Consider the following 9,264-nt stretch of genomic DNA (forward strand, 5'->3'; position numbering starts at 1 on the left):
GGACAGAGAGAGACAGAGCATGAACGGGGGAGGGGCAGAGAGAGAGGGAGACACAGAATCGGAAACAGGCTCCAGGCTCTGAGCCATCAGCCCAGAGCCCTACGCGGGGCTTGAACTCACGGACCGCGAGATCGTGACCTGGCTGAAGTCGGACGCTTAACCGACTGCGCCACCCAGGCGCCCCAGGATATGTTTTTTTAATGTAAACATACATGGGATGGCGTCACCAGTGTCAGCAGAAACAGAAGGTACGCTATATAGAAATTAAATTCATTGACAAACTTTAACTGAGCAATTCAACAAGTATGTACTGACTGTATATCACATGCTAGGGAAGACCTGGAAATGGGATTTGAGCTAAGATAAGAAGAGAAGATACGATTGGTAAGAAGTCAGCCTTTCTGAGCTCTCGGAAAAGAAGCTTCCAGGGAGAGGAAACCACTGGCAGGAACAGCAAAGGCCTTAAGGCAAAAGTGAACTTGGTGGGTCTGGGAACTTTAAAGGACAACGTGCTTGGCCCGTATTAAGTGAGAGAGGATTCGCCTAAATGACAGGAGAGGTAGATAGGGCCCCTATCAAGCAGAAACATATAAACTGTGACCAAGAATGTGGATGATAAGCTGAGTGCAATGAAAGCTGTTGGAGTATTTTAAGGTAAATCACAGTGATGTTATTTACAAAACAGGAAAATTAACCCCATTTTAATAAATAATTTGAGGGTAAAAGAGAGTGTCTTAGATGAGAATTGGAAAACATGCCAAACAGGTAACAACTTGAAATACAAAATTAGGAATCACGGCATGTTAGGGAAACCCTATTTCGAGCAGGTGATGGTGTCCAAGAGGCTGAGAGAAGCCATTGAAAGGGGTTCCAGGTTTAGAACTAAAACCACGTGCTCAGCTCAAAGTCCAGGCACTTTACTGGAGTGGTAAATGACCAATCACAAGTAGATAAAGGACTGGATGGGTTTCAAGAGAGAAGAGCAGGGTTCACGGTACTAAATACAATATTAATCCTCCCTCCAGAAAGACGTGATCAAATTCTTCCTGCACTTGCCATTTCCGACCACCAGAATTCTTCATCTGTAAAGAATCCTAACAACAAACAAACAGACAGACAGACAAACAAACGTTTGGCTATTCCAGAATAATTCTCAGGGTCATCCTCACCTGTCACCCGCGAAGAGCCCATGTTTTGAGAAAGTCAAAGAAGTTTTGGAGCACCAAGGTGACAGAAGAACTTCGATTTCCACGAGGGTAGATTTGAGACCAGATGCGCCAGGTGCAAGGCCACCTTTCCAAGATGATATGATAGGACAGCCCCCAGAACCATGAGGAACAGAACACTGTAAGACAGAAAAGGTACTCACACACGAAGATCAAACTGGCTGAGATACCAGAACAGTGCATGGAGACAAAAATACACATGAGGTGGATAAAAAGAGAATCAGAAGCAGGAGAGGGTCAGGCTATTAAAAACAGGACAACCACAGAGACACTAAAGGTGAGAGGAGAGAACAAAATGGGAGGAAGAAAAGAGGGAGAGACTAGAAGAAGAAAGAAAGATGTACATCCTTTCAATGACAGAAGAGCCAACACACCTCTCTCGGTTCTGTTGCTCTCGAATTCTGCTTTAGAAGAAACACCTCCCAAGGACAATGCCCGTTTCTGCAGACTGAGTTAAAAGGCTGCGGCCACACAGATTCAAAAGGGTCTGGCCGTGAAACCACAACAGGCTGAAAGGAGAGGAGTAGTTAGTGTTCACGTAGATTTTGCTCTTTTAAGAAACAGTAATCAGTCTGTGTATGTAATTTGGAGAGTAATGTAAATTTGGATAGGGTTTGTTTATAATTGGGTACTAATGTGGGAGTATTATGCTAATGAAAGAGTCAAGAGGGAGGCAGAGGCTGCTCTTTAATGGATAGTTTGTAATAGTAGTAATTGTAAGACGCAGCAATTTTGCCTAACAATTAGGCCATTGGTTGGTTTGTGAAGGCCTATTACACTTTTCTATGGCATCTTTTTAATCATGGTGCACCGTGGTGAACTGGCTCAGGTTTTAGTTGGGGGATGGATGCACAGAGTAGCTATTTCTTTCCATGGGTAGGATGTCTCAGGAAACAGGTGCCCTAGGTGATGCCAATGTCACCACACAGCACAGTAACAGTAAAGGGTAATTGCCTCTGTAAATGAGAGGCAGTGGGGAGACGGTAACCCTGGGGGCTGCATTACTAAGGCAGCTTCTGTGTGCATGGGGGTCACTGTTTCTTGCTCTGTGCTTTGCCCTTGGCCAGGAGTGTGGAGGCTTGATCTTGAGGAAAATTGAATGAGACGAAAGTTGGAATTCAGTAAAGGTAGGCAGTGCGGTGTAATGGAAAAAGGCTCAGAATCAGAGTTACAAATGCTGTTCTGGAATACCAGCTCTGCTTCCAACTAGCTGGTACCTGATGTGAATAACTGAAACTCTCTGAGTTTCACAATTAACAATAACATATATCGCCGAATGTTATGAAATTAAATAAATTAATGCGTAAAGTGTCCCGTTTCAGTGCCCAGCTCAGAGGACCAAGCTGTTATTTTTCACTAGCACAGTGTGGAAGAACATTTGAGATGTTTTCATTTTCAAATCTAGACACATACATATAAATCTAAAGAACATGAAGTGGAACAACAAGTTGCCAATGGCCGTATAAAGCATGATAGAATGTATATGGAGATCTAAAAATACAAGCACGCTTCTACACATTAGTAAAGCATTAGAAAAAAATTACAGAGAATGGTAAATCCCAAATTAGAACAGTGGTTGCTTCTGCAGGAGGATGAAAGGAAGAGTGGGAGGAAATGTCTGGAACATAAGTATACAGGGTGGGGTAGGGCTCGCTCCAACCATCATTGACACATTTTACTTCTTCAGCTGAGTCGTGGGTATATGGATATAAATTATTCTAGCTCTTCATAGGTCTGGTAAGTTTTACGTTAATTTATTTAATCGTTCACTGCTATAGCTTCTATGTTAGAGGAAACAAAGTCACAAAAAACACATAGGAAAACTATCACTGAGCATTAATAGTTGGCCAAGATAGTAATTTACAGATATTTTTGTGTACATGATCTCAAAGGACCCACACACATCAACACATTTAAGCAAATGAGTGTGGTAGAAAAATACAGCTTTAACTTAGACATGGGCTCAAAACTTTGCTCTGGTGAGTCACTCCATGTGATCTTAGTCAATATCCTTGGCCCCAGTGATTTAGTTTCTGAACCTATAAAACCAGAATAACAATGCTTACTTCATTGGGATATTGTGATGATTAAGTATAACAGCACATAAACCTAGCGTATAAAAGGCTCTCAACTAATGTAAGTTCACCTAATACCTACCCTACAGAAACCCATAGGGATACTGTGAAAGTCTGCAGTGTGAATTGTGAATTTGAATTTCTAATTGTTCAAATACGATTCAGTGAAGCAGTTATAGTATTTTTGAAAATCACCAGAGCAGAGGTCCCATGCTGCCTACACAAAAACCTGAAGGGGGAGCTGGATGTGGGGATTGGGAATGAATTGGAAGACTATTACTAACATTTAGGAAGAATTAAGTTGACTGTTTGTTTATGTAACACCTATGCCCTATCGCCAACAGAGGCAGGAATAGAGATGTACTGCATCTAATTAAATACGATGGATCAAATGAAGTCACATAAAAAGCCACATCAACTCTAATTCTGGAACACAAAATTCATTTCCTTTTCTCCGAGAAACCTTCCTACCTCAACAGGATGCTAGCACCAGAGGCTTTAACAAGCTAGAGAACTAAGCGTCCTTCTCCTAAAGCCCAGTCATATTTGTAATGCCTTTTTCTCAGTCTCTTCCCTCCTTACCTTTCTCTTTCCCAACCCCCTCCCAGCTTGTAAGAGTCCACCTGGTTTTAGTTCTGCATGAGAAGTACATCAGATAAGGAATCATATGAACTTGAAATACTACAACAATTATTAGACAATCTCTATGCTAATCAAAGTATAACCTATGAAAAAAAGCAAAAGAAAAGTAAAGATAAAACCATGAGTCATAAACCAGTTCATTAAAATAGGTGACCTTTAACTATGCCTCATTGGCATTTTCTCCTCACAAAATATGACCACTTATATAAGACACCATGAAATTACATACCTGTTAGTTTTGCTCTTTGCAAATAGAGTTGCTCACACTGGAAATTAGAATAATGTTTTGTATCCAAGCACATACTTTTAAAGGAACCTAAAAGTATGTTTGAAATTGGAGTTGAGGTATGACACTAGACAAAGAGAATTTGCACACACACACACACACGCACACAGACGCTTGCGTGCGTTTCTGTCTAAACTTCCTTTGTGAAGAGTTAAAGGAAACTGATACGTTGAAATGTCCCTTTGACTTATATATCAAACAATAATGTAAGAAGCTACATCCTGACACTATTTGTAACAACACTGGTAAAGTCCCTTTAATAATGTACTACTATTTGATTTCTTTTTTCCTGGTCATCTTTTTGCCTTAGCCTCTTCTGCAAACTTTATTACTAAAGTATAGTTGACACACAATATTAGCATTAGTTTCAGGTGTACAACATGGTTATTCAACGAGTCTAGACATTATGCTGTGCTCATCACAAGTGTAGCTACCATCTGTCATTACAGAACACTACCACAATACCATTGACTTATATCCTACGATGTACCTTTTATTCTTGTGACTTACTCCTTCCACAACTCAAAGCCTGTACCTCCCACTCCCCTTTCTTCATTTTTGTCCATTCCCCTAACCCCTTCCCCTCTGGCAACCACCAGTTTGTTCTCTGTACAAATCTACTACTATTTTTAAAACGAAAATTTTAAGATCAAAACGTTAAATATTATAGCAGTATTGATAAGGATATAGAGAAACAGGCATTCTCAAATGTTACTAGGAGGTGCACTCTCTTCGGAAAGCAATTTGACAGTAATTATATGTATCACATTTTAATCGCACATACCCATTGATACAGCACATCCACTTTTAGGAATGTAGTCTACAAATGTACTCACTCATCCAAAGGGGATTAGTGAAGCAATATTTCAGTAACAAAAGAATAGACGCAACCTATTGATCAATTAATAGGGGACTGGTCAAATACATTAACACAGCTGTAACATGAAATACATTTCTGCCATTAAAAAGAATGAAATAGACCTCAAATGTACTGTATCGAAAGATCACCAAGATAAATGTTTAAGTGAGAGAAGCAAGATTAAGAAACAATTTATATAGACATGCACACACACACACACACACAATTATATATAGAATATTTTTCAAAAAGAAAAAAAAATAACTACAAATAGATTTTGACTCTGGGAAGGCTGATTAGAACCAGAAGAGGGAACTATACTAACTCTTCATTGTATACTTTTTTATATTTTTTCATTTTTTATCACATCATGTATTATTTTTTCCCAATTAAAAATACTACTGTTGGTGTTGGGAAAGGAAATGTATATATAATATTATTTGCCTGCCTGAGTTTGAAACAAAATAATAACAAGACAAATAGAAAACTTAGATTTAGGATTATGGACAAACTGTCTTGAGGTCACTCTACTTCTGCAATAGACATACTAAACTATTCAATCACAGGCTACCATGGACAATCACAGGTCTACCTTGCAGAAGCCTGACAACAGAGAAGCCTATACTCTACAAATAGGATGTTTGAAATAGACAAAGATCCCAATAGGGACTGAGCCAAATGGGGTTAGTTCTTTATCCTACATGCTTATTTGAGAAGTCACTCTTCCCACCTACCTGCAGTAAGTTTTCTCCCAATGGAGTTCCCATTAATTACTGATGGAAATGCAACACGGTATAGCCACTTTGGACGATATTACGGCAGCTTCTTACAAAATAAAAACAACAGCAACAAAAACACATTTATTATATAATCCAGCAATCACACTCCTATATATTTACCCAAACAAATGGAAATAAATGAAAACTTGGGCTCAAAAATCAGGGCATGGTGTTTACAGCAACTTTACTTATAATTGCTCAAACTCAGAAGCAACCAAGATGTCCTTCAGTAGAGGAGTGGATAAATAAACTGTGGTGTATTCAGACAATGGACTATTATTCAGCACTAAAAATAAATGGGCTACCAAAGACATGGAGGAAAACGTTAACACATATTACTAAGTGAAAGAAGCCAATGTGAAAAGGTAACATACTCTAAGATTCCAACTGTATGACATGCTCAAACAGGCAAAAATAAGGAGACAGTAAAAAGATTAATGGTTGCCCGGTGTCAGGAGGGAGTAAGGGGTGAATAGGCAGAGCACAGAGGATTTTTATGGAAAGGAGATTATTCTGCCTGACATTACAATAGTAGATACATATCATTAAACATTTGTGCAAACCTACAGACTATACAACACCACGAATGAGCCCTACTGTAAACTATGGATGTTAGGTGATAATTATATGTCGGTGAAAGTTCATCACTTGCTATAAATGTACAATTTTGTTGGAGGATGTTGATGGTAGGGAGACTGTGGATGTGTGGGAACAGGGGTATATGAAAATTCTCTGTACTTTCATTTGGGCTGTGAACCTAAAACTACTCTGAAAATAAAGCTTATTAGCAATAATAGGGGGAAAAAAACAATGTTTTCTCCATTGATTATCTGTCTAGCTATAGATACTATTTCACAGATAAAATGAGAACAGTAAATTTTTGCCTATTGATATTTATGACTATTTTATTTTTTAAGTCTAGCACAAAGACAAGTTTCTCAATAACCATTGAATCACCAGCCTAAAAAGAACCATTTATGGTAATTCAGTAAAGAAGGTACAGGGGCATCAGGGTGGCTCAGTTGGTTAAGCATCCTACTCTTCATTTTGGCTCAGGCCATGATCCCAGGGTTGTGATATCGAGCCCCACATCAGGCTCTATGCGTGGAGTCTAAGAGTCTCTCTCCCCTTCTCCCTCTGCCCCTCCCCCACTCATTTGTGTACGTGCACGCTCTCTCTCTTTCAAAAAAAAAGTACAAAGAGAACATGGCAAGAGAATACTATAGTTATGTACCATCATTATACTGTCATGTCACTGTTTCAACCTCAGTATTGTCTGATAATTGAAAACCTTCAGCATCGAAATCATTCTAGATTACTCGTTTCTTCCTTCTGGTGGTTCAATATGAAGCCTTCTTAAATGATATCAAATTTCAGGTAATAGGAAAAAATTGTAGTTATGAAAGCAAAAACCATTCCTCTCAACTTGGGTTAATTTTTTAACAAAATGAACATTTAATAAAATGTTACATCACAATAGAGGTGATATAGAGTATAGCTACTCAACGCTGTTGGGCTTTGTTTTGGTGACAGATTGTGTAGGAGAGCATTACCATTTAGATCTTTGCAAGATATTGGTGTAACCTAACACTAACAAATAAACATTGGTGCTTATTACAGTTATTGTTATTTCAAGGTTTCCTGACCTTGAAACAGCAGAGAATACTACTGACTTGGAAACATGACCGCTTATGACTCAGCACACTGGGAACCAGAAGGATTTACAAGGTTAGGATGACAGGCATGTCATGTATTTGCATCATGCTTGAAATGTTAGTAGCATATCACACACATGGCCGGCATATTCATTTCACAATATTCATCTCAGTTCTTCCTGTCAAGCATGGGAAGTATAGGCAATATGACTCTCAGATATAGCTGGTAAAAGGGCTTTCCTTTCCAACTCCTCTGCTCAGGGACCATGAATCCACGCTTCCAGAATCCATGACTCTAAAACTTTCAGTGATTCACTGTTATAGCTCAACATACTTTTCCTTCTCCATTTATTGAAACCAGTGGCCATGTTGAAGGGTGAATATAAGCAGGGGTCCCATTGGTCCCCTGCCCTATGTGGTCACATTTCAAGGGTTCATATCTTAAGATTATTTATTATCTCCTAAATCTCTTACTCTTACACATCAGTTAAGAAGAATATATTATATTTTTTATAAGATAGCTCTTAAATTCTTCAGCTTAGCTAGTTTGGGTAATATGATTTCAGAGGGATCCAAGAAAACAGGGTACAGGTCAGGTAAATTTTCTATTTGGGGAAAGGGAGCATTCTGGCATATAAAATACAGTCCTATAGTATATCTTCAGTCTCATTGATAGCAATAAAAAAGAAGGTGTTGTCTTTTCCTTATCTTAGATTAAGGAAAACAAAGAAATGGTGCCACTCTTCCTCAGTGCTACCTGTAGAAGTGACAGCCATCTCCTACTTGGCATCACAGCCACCCTCAGACCTCTGGTGAAGCCCAAGATTATGAAAAAGGGAACCAAGAAGGGGCACCTGTGTGGCTCAGACAGTTGAGCATCCAACTTTGACTCAGGTCATGATTTCAAGGTTCATGAGTTTGAGCCCCACATCAGGCTCTGTGCTGTCAGCACAGAGCCCGCTTCAGATCCTCTGTCCCCCCACCTCTACCCCTCTCCTGCTGGCACTATCTCTCTCAAAAATAAATAAACATTAAACAAAAAGGAACCAGGAAGTTTATCTAGAACCAATCGGACCGATATGTCAAAATTAAGTGCAACTGGAAAAATCCAAGGGTATTGACAATAGGGTGTGCAGAAGATTCAGGGGCCAGATCTTGATGCCCCACATCGGTTATGGGAGCAACAAGAAAGCAAAGCACATGCTGCCCAGTGGCTTCCAGAAGTTCCTAGTCCACAACATCAAGGGGCTGGAAGTGCTGCTGATGTGCAACAAATCTTACTGTGCAGAAATTGCTTATGTCTCCCCCAAGAACTGCAAAGCCACTGTGGAAAGAGCAGCGCAGCTGGCCATCAGAGTCACTGATCCCAATGCCAGGCTGTGTAGTACAGAAAATGAATAGACAGCTTATGTGCATGTCATATTTGTGTTAATAAAACCATAAAACTACCATCTGGCATTTCAAAAAAAGAAAGAAATAGTGCTAAAAATGGGTGAAGAAAGTGAAAAAATTTTTCCTTCTTTAATAATTTTGCTATTTTTTCCAAGGGCCACTCAATACAATGTCAGTGCAAGAATTCTTCAGTTATTTATTTTCCTTTTTTTTTTTAACGTTTATTTATTTATTTTGAGAGAGTGAGAGAATGAGAAAGCACATGAGCATGGGACGGGCAGAGAGAGAGAGAATCCCAAGCAGGCTCTGCACTGTCAGCACTGAGCCCGACATAGGGCTCAAACTCACGT

At 39.4% G+C, this 9,264-nt stretch overlaps 1 pseudogene; it reads left to right on the forward strand.

Annotated features, from left to right (window-relative positions):
• The first annotated feature begins 212 nt into the window (after nt 1-212).
• On the forward strand, nt 213-8,971 carry LOC115517049 (annotated as a pseudogene).
• Nucleotides 8,972-9,264: the final 293 nt, after the last annotated feature.

The sequence above is a fragment of the Lynx canadensis genome, chromosome B3 (assembly GCF_007474595.2).
Source record: "Lynx canadensis isolate LIC74 chromosome B3, mLynCan4.pri.v2, whole genome shotgun sequence".
In the NCBI taxonomy this organism is placed as follows: Eukaryota; Metazoa; Chordata; class Mammalia; order Carnivora; family Felidae; genus Lynx; species Lynx canadensis.